Raw genomic sequence first — 8314 nt, forward strand, 5'->3', positions numbered from 1 at the left:
GGGGCTCTCAAGTGAGTAGCTTGATCATATCGTTCGTCGAGAGCTTAAACCATTGCATCCTTGCATCATGTTTCTTGGTTCTTGTTTGGTTCTCTTTGTGAGTCTTAGAGCTTATGGTCATCTTGATGACAAGCTTGGTTTCATCGAAAATGGACTTCGCATGCGTCTTCTATGATGTTTCCGGTGTTGGAGGTTTTACCGGTCTTTTCCGAGGAAGGGTTCTCACCATTTTCTTATGGGACTTTTCTAATTTGCTTCTTATTGATATTTCTTTGAAGATTGTGTTAGCCCTTGTCGCTAGCTTTCCAACAAACTTGGTTTCATCGAATTTGGAGTCCGTTTGCAAAAGTTGTGGCAGTTTCGGTGTTCTGAAAAGGCTGCAGCGGTACTACCGCGAATTGGAGCGGATGTAATTTTTTACTACCGCTCCAGAGCAGTACTACCGTGGCTCCTACAGCGGTAGTACCGCTCCAGACCAAAAATTCGTCCCAAGTCTTGCGGTGGTAGGCCCGGATGTATTTTTTAGTACCGCTCGCAAGCAGTAGTACCGCTACCATTTGCGGTAGTACCATGAGGTCGAGCGGTAGTACCGTGAGGACGAGCGGTAGTACCGTGAGGACGAGCGGTAGTACCGCTCTGGCGGTTCTTCTAGCCTTTTGCCTCCTCGTTGTTGTTTTTCAAAGGGGTACTTCCGCCCTAGCGGTAGTACCGCTCCTTGGAGCGGTAGTACCGCTCTGTGCGGGCTATGAGCATAACGGTTGGATTTTTTCCCCACCTATAAAAGGGGGTCTTCTTCCCCAATGAACCTTATCTCTTGAGCTCGTTTTTGCCCCCATTGTTGACCTTCTTTGAGCTTGCTAACTCTCAATCCCTCCATGGATCTTGCTAGTTTTTGAGGGAAGAGAGAGAGGAGATCTAGATCCACATTTCCACCAATCACTTTCTCCTCTATGTGAGGGGAACCCCTTGGATCTAGATCTTGGAGTTCTTGGTGTTCTCCTTCTTGTTCTTCCTCTCATTTTCCTCCCTAGCATTAGTTGCTCCGGTGGGATTTGAGAGAGAAGGAATTGGGCACTCCGTGTGCCCTTGCCATTGCATTTGGTGCATCGGTTTGAGTTCTCCACGGTGATACGTGGAAGTGAAGTTTGAGAAGCTTATTACTCTTGGGTGTTTGGGCGCCCTAGAGCTTGTTCCTCTTGGGTGCCTTGGCGCCCTAGACGGTTGGTGTTGTTCGGAGCTCAATCATTGTGGTGTAAAGCTCCGGGCAAGCGTCGGGGTCTCCAATTAGGTTGTGGAGATCGCCCCGAGCAATTTGACGGGTACCGGTGACCGCCCCCAAGGGTTGCCAAAGTGTACGAGTTCGGTGACCGCCCCCAAGGGTTGCCATTTGTACGGGTTCGGTGACCGCCCTCAAGGGTCCCTTAGTGGAATCACGGCATCTTGCATTGTGCGAGGGCGTGAGGAGATTACGGTGGCCCTAGTGGCTTCTTGGGGAGCATTGTGCCTCCACACCGCTCCAAACGGAGATTAGCATCCGCAAGGGTGTGAACTTCGGGATACATCGTCGTCTCCGCGTGCCTCGGTTATCTCTTACCCGAGCTCTTTACTTAGGTACTTTACTTTGTGATATACATATTGTTTCTTATCATATATCTTGCTATCACCTAGGTAGTCTATCTTGCTTAGCATAAGTTGTTGGTGCATATAGGTGAGCCTAGTTGTTGTAGGTTTTGTGCTTGACAAATTAACCGGTAGATTTATTCCGCATTTGTTCAAGCCTAAACCGTAATTATTTTAAAACGCCTATTCACCCCCCTTTAGGCGACATCCACGATCTTTCAGCTAGCTCTATTTATAGAGGCCCTGGGCTTCTCCCCAAATAATGAGCGGGAAGGGCGCCAACAATTGGCCATTTTGAAGGGGAACATCTAGTACAAGTTATCCTGACCAAAGGTGGTCTTCGGCTGCCAAAAGTACTGGTGATGACGCCATCTTGGGCTCCACGGTGATCTCCGTCCTGCCGCTCTGTTGCTCTTGGTCTCGTTGCACCAGAATGGTAACCTTTGCCCGGTGCCTTGGCCTATGCTTGCCCCCTTTGCACCAAAGGGGAAACAAGCACACTACGCAGGCCGGCGCCCGCCTGGTCTCGATCGTCATGGCTTGCGTCATGGGCTCCTTGTGAGGCACCCCTGCCTTGATCTCTCCGCCTCCTCGCGAGCCTGCCTGATGAGGCTGCCTTCGAGGAAGCTTCCGGTCATCCGCCCCACGAGGCTTGGCCCCTCGCGAGGGTCTTGAGCTTGAGCTGATGAAGATGGGCCGCGTTGGGGCCCCACTTGAGCCACGCCACAGGCCGTAGGCGGGAAAGTCTGGGGACCCCCGTTCCCAGAACACCGACAAATACTGGAGCAATTGCCTTAGCGAAGGAATCTAGATTTCACAAGAGAACCAAACACATCAAGAGACGTTTCAACTCCATCCGCGATCAATTCAAGGAAGGAGACATAGAGATTTGCAAAATACATACGGATCTGAATGTTGCAGACCCGTTGACTAAGCCTCTTCCACGAGCAAAACATGATCAACACCAAGACTCCATGGGTGTTAGAATCATTACTATGTAATCTAGATTATTGACTCTAGTTCAAGTGGGAGACTGAAGGAAATATGCCCTAGAGGCAATAATAAACTTGTTATTATATTTCCTTATATCATGATAAATGTTTATTATTCATGCTAGAATTGTATTAACCCGAAACTTAGTACATGTATGAATGCATAGACAAAACAGAGTGTCCCTAGTATGCCTCTACTTGACTAGCTCGTTGATCAAAGATGGTTAAAGTTCCCTGACCATAGACATGTGTTGTCATTTGATGAACGGGATCACATCATTAGAGAATGATGTGATGGACAAGACCCATCTGTTAGCTTAGCATAATGATCGTTAAGTTTTATTGCTATTGCTTTCTTCTTGACTTATACATATTCCTCTGACTATGAGATTATGCAACTCCTGAATATCGGAGGAACACCTTGTGTGCTATCAAAAGTCACAACGTAATTGGGTGATTATAAAGATGCTCTAATGTGTCTCCAAAGGTGTTTGTTGGGTTGGCATAAATCGAGATTAGGATTTGTCACTCCGAGTATTAGAGAGGTATCTCTGGGCCCTCTCGATAATGCACATCACTATAAGCCTTGCAAGAAATGTGACTAATGAGTTAAGTTACGGGATGATGCATTATGGAACGAGTAAAAAGTGACTTGTCGGTAACGAGATTGAACTAGGTATGATGATACCGACGATCGAATCTCGCGCAAGTAACATACCGATGACAAAGGGAATAACGTATGGTGTTATTGCGGTTTGACCGATAAAGATCTTCGTAGAATATGTAGGAACCACTATGAGCATCCAGGTTCCTCTATTGGTTATTGACCGGAGATGTGTCTTGGTCATGTATACATAGTTCTCGAACCCGTAGGGTCCGCACGCTTAACGTTCCATGACGATTTGTATTATGAGTTATGTGTTTTTGGTGACCGAAGTTTGTTCGGAGTCCCGGATGAGATCACAGACATGACGAGGAGTCTCGAAATGGTCGAGAGGTAAAGATTCATATATTGTAAGGTAGTCTTCAGACACCAGAATGGTTTCGAGTGGTTCGGGTATTTTACTAGAGTACCGAGGGGTTACCGGAACCCCTCGGGGAAGTATTGGGCGTACATGGGCCTTAGTGGAGAGAGAGGGGAGCCCGCAAGGGGTGCCCCCATGGGAGTCCGAATTGAACTAGGGAAGGGGGCGGCACCCCCCTTTCCCTCTCCCTCTCCTTCCCTTTCGCCTCTGGTAAGAAAGGAAAGGGGGGGGGGTGAATCCTACTAGGAGTGGAGTCCTAGTAGGACTCCCCCCATGGCGAGCCCCCTTGGTGGTCGGCCTCCTCCTCCCCTCATTTATATATGGGGGCAGGGGGCACCCCATAGCACATCAAATGTTCTCTTAGCCGTGGACGGTGCCCCCCTCCATAGTTTACTCCTCCGGTCATAGCGTCGTAGTGCTTAGGCGAAGCCCTGCGCGGATCGCATCACCATCACCGTCGCCACGCCATCATGCTGACGAAACTCTCCCTTGCCCCTCAGCTGGATCAAGAGTTCAAGGGACGTCATCGACCTAAACGTGTGTTGAACTCGGAGGTGTCGTACGTTCGGTACTAGATCGGTTGGATCGTGAAGACGTTCGACTACATCAACCGCGTTAACCTAACGCTTACGCTTTCGGTCTATGAGGGTACATGGACACACTCTCCCCCTCTCGTTGCTATGCATCTCCTAGATAGATCTTGCATGATCGTAGGAATTTTTTTGAAATTGCATGCTATGTTCCCCAACACCAAATTGTTAGGGTTTTTGACTATGGCTAAGTCCGGATGAACTCGATGGCTTCGGATGAGAAGTATCGGTGGGGTCGAGTTGGAAATTAGGGTTTGGACATATTTGGATGGAGAAAGTGGCTGGGGATTATGGAGCAATATCACTACGCACTCGAGGAACAAGATCATTAAGCAACACCACCTCATTCTCTTTTAATAGTATTGGCTTTCCTATGGACTCAATGTGATCTTGGATCACTTAAACAAAAAAGTAGAGTCTTGGGCTTTTGCTAATACTTGTCCTTATCATTTTGAGGGGTCCACGTCTCTAGTCCATGCCATGCCAATCACTGAACATCCTGAAAAATTTATCTTGAATGGACATTAATTCAATGAGATATATGTTGTTATGAATTATCAAAACCACCCGGGGATTAGTTGCACTTTCAGGTCGGCCTGCTGATAACCCACAAGTATAGGGGATCAGTTATAGCCTTTTTGGTAAATAAGAGTGTCGAACCCAATGTGGAGTTAAAGGTAGAATTAATATTCTATCGAGTTCTGTCACCACTAATACAACTGTACACACACTTAATGGTTTCTTTACCTAGAACATGAAGTAAAACTAGTTTGCTGGAATAAAAAAATAGCTTTGCAAGATAATAAAGAGTTAGTTGTTGTTTAAATAAATGTACAATAAAGAAGAAAGTTTTGGAGAACAATGAGAAAAGGATTGTTCCTAGGCAATTAGATATGACACGATAGTGATACTCATCATACTTATGAGGGAGAGACCTAAGCTAACATACTTTCCATACTTGGATCATATATTCTTATGATTAGAACTCTAGCAAGCCTCCACAACTACCTCGGATTCCTTCCATAAAAATACTACATAAGATTCATTAAGGTAAAACCTAACCATGGCATTAATTCAGAAGTCCACTTTAACCTCATATGCAACAACTCACGAACTCGGGTTTAGCCTTCAGTCACCCCCGCATCCCACTATAAGCAAATCATTAACATATTGCAGCCCCCTATAGCGGGAATCTCACGCGCTTGCCTGACACGACGCGCACCATAGGACATCACCATAATAACATACAACTCATATCAACCATACCATGCCACAGTTAACCCATAGGACAAAAATAAACTACTCAAACATAATAGAGGTGCAACACATCATTAGATAATACTCAGACCATGTTCAAGTAGAGATTACAATGGGGTGAGAGACTATACACCGCTGCACAGAGAGGAAGAAAGTTGTTGATAACGGCCGCGAAGTTGTTGGAGTAGATCGCCGCCACGATGGTTCCCCGGGCAGCCCTCCAACGCCACCGGGAGAGAGGGGAGGGGGAGAGGCCCACTCCTCCTTCTTCTTGCTTGGACTCCCCTAGATGAGAGAAGGGTTCCTGCTCTGGTCCTTGGCCTCCATGTCCCTCGAAGGGCGGGAGCTGCTCCGAGATTGGATCTCTCCTCCTCTTTTCTCTAGGATTTCTTCCTGCGTTCAGTTCCATTTTTTGGTCGAACACTATTTCTTAAATAGCCAAAGTTTCGTAACTCCGATCAGGCTGAAATTTTCACACTATTTTTAATCATAATTAGCTTTCTTGCGGCCGAATGAGAGCTCCAACTGACTTACGGTTGAGCCACAAGCCAGCTCCCCACGCCCTGGGGGGTAGGCATGCCCTAGTGTCTTGTGAGGCCCATCTTGCTTTGATTCTTGCGGCATACATTTAGGTATATTCAATAAAAAATCCACATAAATTTTCAAGTCATTACGGCTCCGTGAAGTTTTACCTAAAAACCCCAAAACAATAGAAAACGGGAACTGGCCTTTAGTATTGGGTTAAATAGGTTAGTACAAATAGAAATAAAATAAATTGTTGCCAAGAAATATGTAAAAGTGGTATGATAATAGCATGAAACAATAAAAAATTATAGACTAATGCATATAATCCCATGTTTTCCCTTTGTTTCAATTTTTTTAAAAGTCCTTGTTTTCCCTCGAAAAATAAATATAGCGAGGGTCGGCCATTTATCAGGTGCTAGCAAAAGCATGGAGTTGGGAGAGATACGACACAGGCAGGTGAAGAGTGCGATATGACCGTTGGAGATGCGAGCTCCTGCGATGCGCCCGCACTGGCCATGTCCGCTGTTGCAAGGCCGAACCCGGCGGTCGACTTGCGGGGTGGAGTGGCCGCCGCGCCGGGGCTGCGGCCCCACGACCATGGGGGGCGTGGGAAGGTGGGCGCTTTTGGGTGATCAGAGAGGAATCTGATGGCGAGGGGAGTGACGATGGAGGTCTACGTTCGGTCACACGGTGCCGCCATGGGCGCCAGCATCTTGCGTCTTCGGCAGCCAGGGGGGCTATCTCCGGGCCAGAGGAAGGCGGAGGCGGGGTGCCCGAGTCGGGGGAGCCGACAGGAGGATCCGCGCTGCAGGCAGCAGGTAGGGAGTGCCGGGAGAGGAGAACTCCGAAGGGGCGTGAGGCTGTATCGGAGGGGTGGAAACAGGTACGGCGCCTTAAGTTCTGCCACTCAAGCTGGTTGCGTGGCCGGGCGGCGAGAGGTGGGGGGATCTCGTGGTCGCCGATGTCTCCAGGCGTGGTCAGGGGTCGCGGGATGCGGGCGGATCAGGGTGCCCCAGCCCTGGCAGATCTCAGGGAGGGGGTGGTGTCTGGGGATCAAGGTGCGCCGAAGTTCAGGGAGGGAGGTGGTTCGGCCTCGCCGCCGGCGCCGCCGGAGTTCTCGGAGAAGAATTTTCCCCCACTCCCTCTTCTGGGTGGGCCTGCGGGGGAGCGTGGTGGGCCTGACATTGGGGCCGAGGAGGTCGTGGTGGGCCTTGCGGGCCGTCCCCTTGGCCCATCCTTCGGGTTCAGCTTTGCTGAACTGGTCGCCCGGGTGCCACCCGCTCCGTGTGGGCTGCAAGAGATGTATTGGAAGTAGAGAGGATAACAAAGGTGGATAAAGGTGATGCTAGCACAGATTATTTTCATGCGATCGCCAATGGGCGCCGTAGGCGACGCACGATTAGGTGCCTTCGAGAGGGAGACAGAACATTTGTTGGAGAGGAGGAGCTTAGGACGCATATAGACGGGTTCTATAGGCAGTTGCTGGGATCCACATCGGGTAGCATAGTTGCGATGGGCCGGGGACCTGAGGGGAGGGTGTCCAGGCAGGACAATTTGGAACTAATCGACCCTTTTTCGCTATCTAAAATAACGGCGAATCTAAAAGCAATGAAGGGTGACACGGCACCCGGACCCGATGGTTTTCCGGTATCGTTCTATAAGAAGTTTTGGAACTTAGTGGGTCCCCAATTCTTCCAAATAGTTCATGATTTCACTCGTGGTTTGATTGATGTGAAGCGACTAGGTGTTGGCCCTCTTGCCAAAAGTCCAGGGCGCGGACAATATTCATCAATTCCGGCCGATCACCCTAATCAATGTGAGCTTTCGCCTTCTCGCAAAGGGGCGATGCGTCTGTCTCCCCTGGCTAACAAGATCATTGATCAAAATCAAACTGTCTTCATCCGTGGGAGGAGCATTTTGGACGGCATTGCGGTACTTCATGAGGTCCTACATGAAATCAAATCTACTAAGGAAGAGGTGTTCATCCTTAAGATTGACTTTGAGAAGGCATATGATAGAGTAAGATGGGATTTTATAGAGGAGGTGATGAGAGCGAAGGGTTTTGACCCCCTTTGGATTAGCTGGATGCGACAATTAATTCAAGGGGGTCAGACGACAGACAATATCAATGGGGAGATAGACCCATTCTGTAGGAATAAGCAGGGGGTACGGCAAGGTGACCCGATATCCCCACTTCTATTTAATTTATTGGCGGATGCGCTGGCATCCATTCTTCACCATGCCAAGGCGGCAAGTCATATTACAGGGGTGGCGGCAAACATAATTTTGGGAGGGATAACGCACT

This window comes from Triticum aestivum, chromosome 1A (assembly GCF_018294505.1).
Source record: "Triticum aestivum cultivar Chinese Spring chromosome 1A, IWGSC CS RefSeq v2.1, whole genome shotgun sequence".
Classification (NCBI taxonomy): Eukaryota; Viridiplantae; Streptophyta; class Magnoliopsida; order Poales; family Poaceae; genus Triticum; species Triticum aestivum.